Source organism: Dendrobates tinctorius, unplaced genomic scaffold, assembly GCF_039654945.1.
Source record: "Dendrobates tinctorius isolate UK_male_01 unplaced genomic scaffold, ASM3965494v1 ptg000097l, whole genome shotgun sequence".
Lineage (NCBI taxonomy): Eukaryota > Metazoa > Chordata > Amphibia > Anura > Dendrobatidae > Dendrobates > Dendrobates tinctorius.
The window spans coordinates 11356385-11369500 of NW_027361765.1; the positions used below are offsets into that span (position 1 = coordinate 11356385).

Below are 13116 nucleotides of genomic sequence, written 5' to 3' on the forward strand. Positions count from 1 at the left end.
TCCAACAACATTAACTCCAATTCCTCCATTTTGTTGGCGAGACTTCTGGCATTAGTATACATGCACTTTATGTATCTCTCTGTACCTCTATTCTTTCTTAAATTATTAACTGTTCTAACCCCACCCCCCATGCCACCTCCACCCCCAATGTCATTATTTGTGCCCAGGTCTCTATCTGCACTGTCTTCCCCTCCTATAAAAGGAATACCCTCCCCCCCCCGTCCCTAGTTTAAACACTCCTCCAACCTTCTAGCCATTTTCTCCCCCAGCACAGCGGCACCCTCCCCATTGAGGTGCAGCCCGTCCCTAGCGTAGAACCTGTAGCCAACTGAGAAGTCGGCCCAGTTCTGCAGGAACCCAAACCCCTCCTTCCTACACCAATTCCTGAGCCACTTATTAACCTCCCTAATCTCCCGATGCCTCTCTGGTGTGGCACGTGGTACAGGAAGTATTTCCGAAAATACCACCTTGGAGGTCCTTGCTTTAAGCTTACAGCCTAATTCCCTGAAATCATCTTTAAGGACCTTCCACCTACCTCTAACTTTGTAATTTGTGCCAATGTGCACCATGACCGCTGGATCCTCTCCAGCCCCTCCCAGTAATCTGTCAACCCGATCAGCGATGTGTCGGACTCGAGCGCCAGGTAGGCAGCACACCGTTCGACGATCCCTGTCTTTGTGACAGATTGCCCTATCTGTTCCCCTAATAATTGAGTCTCCCACTACCAGAACCTGTCTGGCCTGCCCTACTCTCCTATTTCCCCCCTTACTGGAGCAGACACTGCTTTCAGAGGACATGCCTTGCTGCAGCAGTGCTACTCCTGCACTAACACTCCCCTCATCTGCCAACTTGGCAAACTTATTGGGGTGTGCCAGATCAGGACTAGCCTCCCTGGTGCTCTTCCCTCTACCCCGCCTTCTAACTGTCACCCAGCTAGCTGCTTCATTTTCCTGCAGCTCCAACCTAGCATCCCCCCTCATCTATCCCATTGAGCGTCTGCTCAGTGAGCAGAAGACTCCTTTCCATATTGTCCATGGATCTCAGTGTTGCCAGCTGCACATTTAGATCCAGTATCTGGGCTTCCAAATGCACAACGTGCTCACATCTTGCACAGCAGTATGCACCCTCGACCGGCTGTTCAAGGATTTCATACATGCGGCAAGACGTGCACTGGATGGCATTGGCAATAGTGGAGCACATCCTAATGGGGATTGCACCAGACAATAAGATAAGCAAAAATAAATAAAAAAAAAAAAAATTAATATAACAGCAATTCAGTAAGACCTCCCTTGGAAACTCCCTGAATCTAAAGTCACTGAATTTCAAGTCACACACTTACCACAGTTCGCACTTACGCTCAGGTCACACTCAGCTCGTTCACACTCGCTCAGGAAGAAGATTTAAAAGAGGTTTGTTTTTTTTTCCCCTTTTATCAGCACACCACCTTGCTGCTCAATGCACTTCCAAAAGGAGTTGAGCCCCAACCAGCTGCCCCTTATAAACCCTTAATTACTATATGAACTCCCACCCTTAATTAACCCCTTGTGAATATAGTTACACCTCAAGATTTAAATGCAATATAGTTTACCCTTAAAAACACAGATAGTAAAATAAGAGATTAACCCTGAAGAGAGAAAATATAGGTTAAACAAGCCCCCAAAGCCCCGCAAAAATTGAACAGGTAGAAAGCACTCAGCAACTTACAATTCAGCAACTCACATGTCCGAATTTTTTTCACAGACTAAGTTTCCACGCAAAAAACACAAGACATGTCTTTTTTTCCCCAGCAGCACTGATGAAATGTGCCAATACAAGTCTATGGGTCCATGAAAATCACGTACAGCACACCCGTGTAATATCGGTGTTTAATATTGCAAAGCTCTGCAACTTATATATACACACACATCGGTATTTTTGCACCTGTGTTGCCGCCATCTTAACTACATGGGTCCGCTGCGTCCTGATAGTGCATTTGTTTAGAGACCTGAACAGGTAAACATCGCTGCCCTTTTTCTGTGGTTTTTTGATTTTTGGAGGATTATTAGAAAAATATTCAGAATTGAGAGTCCTCAGTGGTTGATACCTTTTAATGGCTAACTGAAAAGATGGTAACACATTGCAAGCTTTCGAGACTACTCCGGTCTCTTCATCAGGCATTGACTAATACAACATCTGAAGAATCACATATTTATGCACAACACAGAACAGAAAAAATGCAATAGATGAGACAAGTGACGTGAAGCAGAACTATCATTATGGGAGAGGGTGAAACAAATATTGGACCAGTTCATAAAGTTTTATTGTCCTCTGATTGGGATCTCCTAATGTGTTGTGATGCCCCCACAAAGGTCATAGGAGCAAATTACTTAATTGATGTAAAGAGACAAATCCACGCAACACATTCACTCCTGCATTGAGAGTGTCAAGGGTCGTCATGAGCTTGTACTCCCAGACTTTTCTGTCTCTCTGATTTTTAGTCCTCTTTTTGTGGCTTTGCTGTTTAGTGTTAGGACTCGCAAGCGTGAGGACCCTTGGCGTGGGTTGCGAGCTTGCATATCTTGGCCAAAATATTGACCAATACCTCACATTTTTATATATATTTTCTGTACTTTAATTTTCAGGATGCTGCTGGGCCCATTTATTCTTGTAAACTGTGGTGTCCCTTCACATGGGATGTAATTGGATAGTGCTAGGCAGCCTGCCTGATCGAATAGTGTGGGTGTCACTAATAGGCTGTTAATCTGGATGCTGTGCATTACCTATATGTGAACAGTGCCATATACAAGCCTCTATTACGCAATAATATACTAAGCAACCAAACCCCCTAGCTGTGTGCACACGCTGCGGATTCATCCGCACGGACTTTGCAAAATCCGCTGGTCAAAAGACCTGCGGTTTATCTGCGGATTATCATCTCCACAATGAAAGAGATGGTAAACCGCTGCGGAATCCGCAGAAAGAATTGGCATGCAATTCTTTCTGCGGATTTGAAACCGCAGCAAAATCCGCACGGAAAATTCCGCAGCGTCTGCACAGCGGTTTTTAATTCCCATAGGGAATAATGATACTGTACACCGCAGCAGAAACTGCTGCGGATCCGCAGGGCCAAATCCGCAGGGCCGGATCCGCAGCAGAATCCGCAGCGTGTGCACACACCCTCCATGGATTGGTAGGCCGAGAGTGGTTGTCTCATCAGTATTTCTGCACCTGCGTTGCCGCCATCTAAACTACATGGGTCAGCTGTATTTGTTTGGAGACCTGGGCAGGTAAACATTGCTGCCTTTATTCTGCTGCTTTGAGTTTTTGGGAGGATTGTTAGTCCTATTTATGTGGCTTTGCTGTTTAGACTTATTTATCCATACGTTAAAAAAAAGAGACCGAACACTGATGAAACTCACATCCAAAATGCTGACGACACCAACACCATTTTATTCCAATATGTGAAAAACAGGTATGACTCAATGAGACCTTAGTAGCACCAGATGGCACAAATTCTCCTCACATCTTCACCCGAGTCTACACTGCATCTGTTCGCTATACTGAGGTGAGACTTCGAATAAATACATAAGACAGATTTATGGAACGGTCTAATAACGGGCTTATAGCAATCAGTTAGAGAGCAACTTTCATATATTAAAACAGCCTTGGTAAAATGAAAGCATTTCTGCATAACGTAGGGCCTGAGAGGGCAGGGCTCGAATTAATAAACAAAGCACACAAAGATGGCGTCATGATTTACAATACAGAGATGTGGTGCTGGGCCGGGTCCAGACTCCCATCAGACTGCTCGGCGCTCAGTAGAATTACGGCGATGGACAACTTCAAAGCATTTTTATAATGTACTGTATGTGGCGTAGGGCGTAGAGCGGTTTATACAGTGAGGGGCCTTTTAGAATAATAATAAAAGGCTGAAGAATGTGGTGGCAGCGGCTTTTATAGGGAAAACGTGATGACGGATTCTCTTTAACTTAAAGGGGTGGTCCGAAGGCAAAGCATTTTTCTCCTAACTTACTATCTATTTAGTCCCATAGTCTAAGCTATTTTATAACATACTTGTTTTAAAAATTCCCTACCGTTCCCCAACTACACTGTCTTTTTTCCTATTTCCTGTCTGAGGGTGATTATCTTGCATATCACCAGGGCATGCTGGGATACCCAAAGAGTCATCAGGTGACAGAGGCTGCGGTCAATGTCACAGCCCCTGCCCCCTCCCTGAAACGAAGCGTCATCAGGTGACTGAGGCTGCGGTCAATGTCACAGCCCCTGCCCCCTCCCTGAAACGAAGCGTCATCAGGTGACAGAGGCTGCGGTCAATGTCACAGGTCCGGCCCCTCCCTGAAACGAAGCATCATCAGGTGACAGAGGCTGCGGTCAATGTCACAGCCCCTGCCCCCTCCCTGAAACGAAGCGTCATCAGGTGACTGAGGCTGCGGTCAATGTCACAGCCCCTGCCCCCTCCCTGAAACGAAGCGTCATCAGGTGACAGAGGCTGCGGTCAATGTCACAGGTCCGGCCCCTCCCTGAAACGAAGCATCATCAGGTGACAGAGGCTGCGGTCAATGTCACAGCCCCTGCCCCCTCCCTGAAACGAAGCGTCATCAGGTGACTGAGGCTGCGGTCAATGTCACAGCCCCTGCCCCCTCCCTGAAACGAAGCGTCATCAGGTGACAGAGGCTGCGGTCAATGTCACAGGTCCGGCCCCTCCCTGAAACGAAGCATCATCAGGTGACAGAGGCTGCGGTCAATGTCACAGCCCCTGCCCCCTCCCTGAAACGAAGCGTCATCAGGTGACTGAGGCTGCGGTCAATGTCACAGCCCCTGCCCCCTCCCTGAAACGAAGCGTCATCAGGGGGGCAGAGGCTGCAGTCAATATCACAGCCCCTTCCTCCTCCATGAATTGAAGTGTCATCAGTGACCACCCCTTTATATCAAAATAATCTAAGACCATAAGTATTCATATGCACACTTATCAGTTGTCGTATGTTCATACATGTTCAATGGCAAAATCCACTGTGAAAATCCGCAGCATAAATTGTCACGTGGCGATTTTAAAATCCGCTACAGACTTCTTACACAGCGACTGGATGAGATTTAGTAATAGCCTACAGGTTTTTATTTGGCTGCAAATCTGGACAAAATTAAAAACGCACAGAAAAAAAACATTAGGCCATGATCGCACGGTCACTGCCACAATGTTTGGAACACCTGCCCTGCCCCACAGCACATTGAGATCACATCGCGTGAGCATGGCATTAACATGTAGTAGGTTCATTGAAGAAATGTCTTTGTCTAAAAGCTCATTCCATACATGAGAATCAGTGGTTCCTTTACCGTACGTAAGGATTTCTGCAGGACACTTGTGTGACAAAACTGCAACATGATTTTTACATCTTCTTTGCTCACAAGGACATACAGTCCAAAAAGGAGGTCCAAGCTTCATCTAAGGCAGTTCTATTACTATTAAATCCTCCTTCTCGCTATACAACTCCAGACGCACATTTCCATGGAGGTCAACATGCTGTAGCACATACACTCCTGGGTCTCCCACCTCATGCCAGGTGCTCTGTCACCCACTGATATTCAAGCAACATGAACACGGACAATGTGCTACCACAGAAGTGCTGTGCATCACTTATTATGGGATGGATCTGAGAACTGTGGCCATGCTATAGCATCGGCATCTATTAACCATTGTTGCACCAATAGTAAAGCAGCCACACAGGGAATCTACCCTCTTTATTTACCCTTTACATTTCAGGCCTGTTTCACATTTCCGTTTGTTGCCATCAGTCAAAATGCACAGTTTTGCAAAAAAAAAAAACAGATCCGCCATTTTTTTGGGTGGATGCGTTTTTTTTCCCATTGACTTGCATTAGCGGCGGATTTTGACGGATGGTCATTCGTTGGATCCGTTTTTTGACGATCTGCCATAATTTTGGCGTGTGCTGACTTGAGTTGACGGACATATGAAACGTTTTTTGGCTGCGTCAAAATAGCGGATAGCAACGGATCCGCCATTCGTTATAAAGGTCGCCAATGGGCGGCGGATCCGTTGCCAACCGTTTTTACACGGAATCCGGCAACGGATCTGCTTTTTGACACTGAGCATTCCCGGAAGAACTTTCTTGCCAGAAATTTAACCACAAAGTCCGTTCTGGCAGCGGACAATTCTCTCTCTCTCGTTATTTCCCTTTAAATTTCATCACCTTGCCTCCAAAAACGGATCCTGTGACATCCGTTTGCGGCAAAACGGAAACGGATCCGTTTTTTCACACTCTGGCAGATTTGGACAAACGTCAAAAAACTTAAGTGTGAAACAGGCCTAAGCATAATCATCAGCTGATATGGAGTAAAAACAAGAAGATCTTGGGGTGAAGTATTTGATCACAGATAGACCAAGGAACCAAGCATGTAGAAACAAAACCATAAAAAGTATTTTTACAAGACATGCATTAAAAAAACACTCAAACAAAACCAAGATAAGACAAAAAAAACAAGGAAAAAAAAAAGTTCCATCTCAAAGCTACAGGCATGGACAATTCAGCACAAATCTAGGAAAAGATAGGCCCAGCGCTAGCTGACTTGAGTTCCTGTAATTCTCCTTTTTTAGCTCTTTTTTTCTAGTTTTTATGTGGTCTTTGTTTGGTTTTTGAGTGCTATTTTAATGAATATCTAATAATACTACTTTTTAGGGTTTTTTTTTACATGGTTGGTTATTTTGCTTTGGGCCCTTACTCTTGTATTTTTGTGTCGGTTTACATTATGGATGGACCAGCAGTGATCTGCAAAACATGAGGTTCTTAGGAGACTTGAAATATTCTAAGGCCCGGGTCATTGTCATGAACGTGTCGCATCCTGCCAGGACCTTTGGGGTATCTGTAATCAGAAGGTTCCTTTTTGATCCCGCTGGGATTCCATATGGCTCTAATCTCAGCTGCTGCATTTTGCTGCTACTCCCATTCATTATTTAAACTCACTCTTAGCTCTCTCCTATGCCAGTTATAGCTTTTCTACGCTGACCTCCCTGAAGAAGTTGTTCCAGATTAAGCTGTCAACTTCCATTTGTTGCTTGATTTCTCCATATTTGTTTTCCTCCCTTTATTTCCTTACTTGAGCAGTAAGACTATTGTATTGCTGCCCTACTCACTAGTTAAGGCTAGCTCAGGGCCAACCAGGGCTTAGGCACGTGATCGGCATGGGGGAAAGACCAGTCTAGCGATGATAGGGAGCAGTGTTTAGGGGTGTCCCCTCTCCATGTCACTAGGACACCCTTAACCTTCTCTCTCTTTTGCGCTGCTTGCCGGACATTTCCTTACACTGGCATGACAGTCACACAACCGTAGCTTATTTCTATAGAGAATCAGGTCAATTATACTAACGAACATTACAAACTCTGATCCGAATTTGCTTAAACTGATCATAGTGTGATTCCATTCTCTCACATGAGACAATTGAAGCACACTGTGAGGAGTAGAGAAAAAAAAAATGTGTCCATTGTCTCCATTGTGCGAGTGCAAGAGGTCATCTGAGTGCAGTCCAATGTTTTCCAAACACCCATAGACTTGAATGGATGAGCGGGTTCCATTTTCAGAGAGAAATCGCAGCAAGCTGTGATTTTTGTCCTGGACTGGCTCGGTCTGTGAAAAAAAAAAAATGATATGTGAATAGCCCCATAGAATAACATTGGTCCAAGTGTTACACAATGTTTTGTTGGATCACACTCAGACTGAAAATACAGCGGTGTGGGCAAGCCATAAGGCTACATTTTTACGGCGGTATTTTCAGCCTGCGTGCTATCCGTGGAAAACATGGACATCATTTGGACCAATGTTATTCAATTCGGCTTTTCAGATGTCTGCATGAAAAGAGAAATAGCGGCATGTATTCGCGTTTGTATTTTGGATGAGACTTGTCTATCTAAGTACCGTATATGGGTGCGCACACACACAAAAAAAAAAAAAAAAAAATCAGATTATATACGGATCAACCTTACAGCATCCAATTTTTTAAAGAGACATTGCCATTATTAACCTAGGTAGCTGGTTTGGATCTTGAAGTTTTGATTCACTGCTTTTATATAAAAACAAATACCATACGGAAACCATATACAGGACAATATAGATGAAAAATCAAACTTTTTTTTAATGAAAATCAGACAATTTTTTGTATACATTCATGTGAATTCAGCTTCAATCTGACGGAACATACTAAGCGTATCAGAATATAGGAAGTGGAAGTTGACAATTTCATTAAAATTTAAAGAGTATAGAAATTTTGCAATCACTGAAAAGATAGAAGCTTGGCGATGAGTGATGGCTCGAAGAACTGAGAAATTTATTTGGCCTCTTGTAAATCCAATGAAATTATTATGTGCTGCTGTTTCTTCGCCCGCCTGTGTTAGAAAAGACTTCGGTACCTCTATGTCCCATGTGGAGCCTACATTTTTCTTGTCAGTGCAAGTTTACAGGGTCTATGCTAACCCAATGGGACTGGCCATATCGCGGTAGATTAGTTTTTACAATGCGGTCGTATACGCTCATACATACAATACCATGAACACAAACATGTTCCAATCCCAAAACAACCACTAGAACACAATCATCTAAGAATACATAGATTTTGTAAGTAAAGTCTTTGAGACACAAAAAGCTGAATTTAGAAACTAGCAATACAATATGCGATTCATCCATAATCAGAGAACAGAGAATTATTTATCAATGAAATCCCATAGAAAGGGAGGAAATCAAAAGCGAGGCTAGCTGCCAAGAAGCTGGAAAGTGTTGCTTTGAAAAAGGACATCTTAAACATGAAATGATCTAAAAGGAGTCTTGGGAAGTGAGATTTCCTTCCCTAAATAGTTGGTCTCTGTTAGAAAGGAGATACACAGTGTGCCAATGGTTACTGCTTACCGTGGGCTGCCTGTACCATGCTGCTTCTGCTCAGAAGAGCAACAAACCCGGCTCTGTGTGACAATGACTCACTGGCGACTCGGAGAAGTTGACGGGACCTCAGATATAGCTACGAATATGCAAATACACACTTGTTTTTTACCATTACTCGGAAATTGCACTTCTTGCCAGGCCTATTTAACATAGCAGTTATGCTTCATTTTTGCCAATGGGGTTTGATAGAAAAGAAAGTTCTCAATGTTTTCAGGATTTAGATTTATTATGAAATGAGTCACTTAACGTCATTATCGAACGTTTCCGACTGACATTGAAATTCATTGACAGCTCACAAGAGCAAGTGAGAAGTTACAAGAAATCACTATCTGATCAGTGACGTTTCACCATCTCATTGTGCATTTACCGAAATATGAGTTTAGGTTGATGGCAGCAGGTACAGCCTGCCCACTGGGGTATCTACACAATGGGGCTTACCACACATCTGCTTAAAATAATTAGTAGAGGAACATTTTGGAGACCTTGTTTGTAAAGTCCTTTAGTCTTTATGAAATTAATTTAACAGAATTCCTTTCCGGAAAAATTCTTTCTGAGCCTTACAGATATTCTGACCATCAAAACAATTTTATCTTACTAATGCCTACACTCATACTATACAGATCTCAGCTGTTAAATGCTGTGACCAAAAAGGAGATTGGCTAAGTTAATGATCGGAGTCATGCTGCAAGTCACTCATCACATCACTGACACAAAAACCAAGTGAAGCTTTCTGCCTGTGTTGAAACCAGTGCTGTGGAGTTGGTGACCATTTTGAGTCAGAGTTGATATAAAATGGACAGACTGACTACTAAAATATATAATAAATTGGATGCAGTAGTACAATGCAGGATGGGCTGAATATTTTTCCATAAGAATTTGGAAAAGTTTTGAAATGTCCTATAAATGTCTGTTCTGTTCCTGATCTAAGGATCTCGGCTTTTAGTGGAGATGAATCTGTGCTGCACTTTATGTACATGCTCAGTAGTGACCAGTGCTGTGGAGTCATAGCCGAGATGAATCTGTGCTGCACTTTATGTACATGCTCTGTAGTGATCAGTGCTGTGGAGTCATAGCCGAGATGAATCTGTGCTGCACTTTATGTACATGCTCAGTAGTGACCAGTGCTGTGGGGTCATAGCTGAGATGAATCTGTGCTGCACTTTATGTACATGCTCAGTAGTGACCAGTGCTGTGGTGTCATAGCTGAGATGAATCTGTGCTGCACTTTATGTACATGCTCAGTAGTGACCAGTGCTGTGGAGTCACAGCTGAGATGAATCTGTGCTGCACTTTATGTACATGCTCAGTAGTGATCAGTGCTGTGGGTTCGTAGCTGAGATGAATCTGTGCTGCACTTTATGTACATGCTCAGTAGTGACCAGTGCTGTGGGGTCATAGCTGAGATGAATCTGTGCTGCACTTTATGTACATGCTCAGTAGTGACCAGTGCTGTGGTGTCATAGCTGAGATGAATCTGTGCTGCACTTTATGTACATGCTCAGTAGTGACCAGTGCTGTGGAGTCATAGCTGAGATGAATCTGTGCTGCACTTTATGTACATGCTCAGTAGTGACCAGTGCTGTGGTGTCATAGCTGAGATGAATCTGTGCTGCATTTTATGTACATGCTCAGTAGTGATCAGTGCTGTGGGTTCGTAGCTGAGATGAATCTGTGCTGCACTTTATGTACATGCTCAGTAGTGACCAGTGCTGTGGGGTAATAGCTGAGATGAATCTGTGCTGCACTTTATGTACATGCTCAGTAGTGATCAGTGCTGTGGAGTCATAGCCGAGATGAATCTGTGCTGCACTTTATGTACATGCTCAGTAGTGACCAGTGCTGTGGGGTCATAGCCGAGATGAATCTGTGCTGCACTTTATGTACATGCTCAGTAGTGACCAGTGCTGTGGTGTCATAGCTGAGATGAATCTGTGCTGCACTTTATGTACATGCTCAGTAGTGACCAGTGCTGTGGAGTCATAGCGGAGATGAATCTGTGCTGCACTTTAGGTACATGCTCAGTAGTGACCAGTGCTGTGGGTTCGTAGCTGAGATGAATCTGTGCTGCACTTTATGTACATGCTCAGTAGTGACCAGTGCTGTGGGGTTGTAGTTGAAATGAATCTGTGCTGCACTTTATGTACATGCTCAGTAGTGACCAGTGCTGTGGAGTCATAGCCGAGATGAATCTGTGCTGCACTTTATGTACATGCTCAGTAGTGACCAGTGCTGTGGTGTCATAGCTGAGATGAATCTGTGCTGCACTTTATGTACATGCTCAGTAGTGACCAGTGCTGTGAAGTCATAGCTGAGATGAATCTGTGCTGCACTTTAGGTACATGCTCAGTAGTGATCAGTGCTGTGGGTTCGTAGCTGAGATGAATCTGTGCTGCACTTTATGTACATGCTCAGTAGTGACCAGTGCTGTGGGGTTGTAGTTGAAATGAATCTGTGCTGCACTTTATGGACATGCTCAGTAGTGACCAGTGCTGTGGGGTCATAGCTGAGATGAATCTGTGCTGCACTTTATGGACATGCTCAGTAGTGACCAGTGCTGTGGAGTCATAGCTGAGATGAATCTGTGCTGCACTTTATGTACATGCTCAGTAGTGACCAGTGCTGGGGTCATAGCTGTGATGAATCTGTGCTGCACTTTATGTTCAAGCTCAGTAGTGACCAGTGCTGTGGGGTCATAGCTGAGATGAATCTGTGCTGCACTTTATGTACATGCTCAGTAGTGACCAGTGCTGTGGGGTCATAGCTGAGATGAATCTGTGCTGCACTTTATGTACATGCTCAGTAGTGACCAGTGCTGTGGGGTCATAGCTGAGATGAATCTGTGCTGCACTTTATGTACATGCTCAGTAGTGACCAGTGCTGTGGGGTCATAGCTGTGATGAATCTGTGCTGCACTTTATGTTCAAGCTCAGTAGTGACCAGTGCTGTGGAGTCATAGCTGAGATGAATCTGTGCTGCACTTTATGTTCAAGCTCAGTAGTGACCAGTGCTGTGGGGTCATAGCTGAGATGAATCTGTGCTGCACTTTATGTACATGCTCAGTAGTGACCAGTGCTGTGGGGTCATAGCTGAGATGAATCTGTGCTGCACTTTATGTACATGCTCAGTAGTGACCAGTGCTGTGGGGTCATAGCTGAGATGAATCTGTGCTGCACTTTATGTACATGCTCAGTAGTGACCAGTGCTGTGGGGTCATAATGGAGATGAATCTGTGCTGCACTTTATGGACATGCTCAGTAGAGAGGCAGTGGAGCCGGAGTCGTGGAGCCCGAATCAGGAAAATTAACTGAGGTGTCGCTTACCAACTCCACAGCCCTGGTTGAAATCAGAGAAGACACTCCATTTTCAGAAAGATGAGAAGGGGGCTGATTTTGAGCTTTTGGTACTTTTCAGAATAAAATAAATTGCAAGCTTCATAAATTTAGCTTTACTAAACAAGTCATGTACTTTTATATTGCTGGACTTCCCCCCCCCCCTTTTAACACAAAATAAAACCAGACTGGTTTCTAAGGATAGGATATGTGCGTAGTAGACTACTAAAGTAAGCAGAGTACTCCAGTACATTTGGCACATTTGGCATGTATCCTACAAAACCTGAATTATAACATTCATCATTCATGATTCAAGTGATAATGATACTCAACTAGCCTAGTCATTAGTATCAACCACAGACTGTGGCAGGAACAAATGCAGAAAGAATAGGTCCGGCGTGAAAGAACAGCATATGGGCTCCTTGCAGTGGAACAGCTAACCATAATTCACCCCTTTATGTGTTTTTGACAGTAGATGCTTGAGGAAGAATCGGATTCCTGTGCAGTCGCAAAGATTGTACCAATAGTATGTCTGCCCTTTGATTGTGGATTTCAACTACATTTTTTTCTACTCATTTGTAATTTCCTGACCAGCAGGGGAAGGAGCACTGCACTGTCAAAGTTAACATTAAAGGAGTTGTTCTATCCGAAACTTATTTCACATGGACATGATCTACCATAAATGTCTGATAGCTGAAAGTCCCCTTTGTGCGCTGTCAGGAACAGAGGTGGACGCCCATGCTTGGTTTCCTCTATATATTTTTACGTAAGCTTTGTAAATGGAAAATGCGCCAAACATCACAGATTCTAACAGGTGGAAAAACAAAACTACTATTCTAAACAGA

The 13116-nt window shown here is 43.9% G+C and overlaps 1 protein-coding gene across 4 annotated transcripts in view; it reads right to left on the reverse strand.

Moving 5' to 3' along the window:
* OTUD7A (OTU deubiquitinase 7A) overlaps positions 1–13116 on the reverse strand; it is a 325610-nt gene that overhangs the window by 161723 nt on the left and 150771 nt on the right. The gene's annotated exons all lie outside the window — the stretch shown is intronic.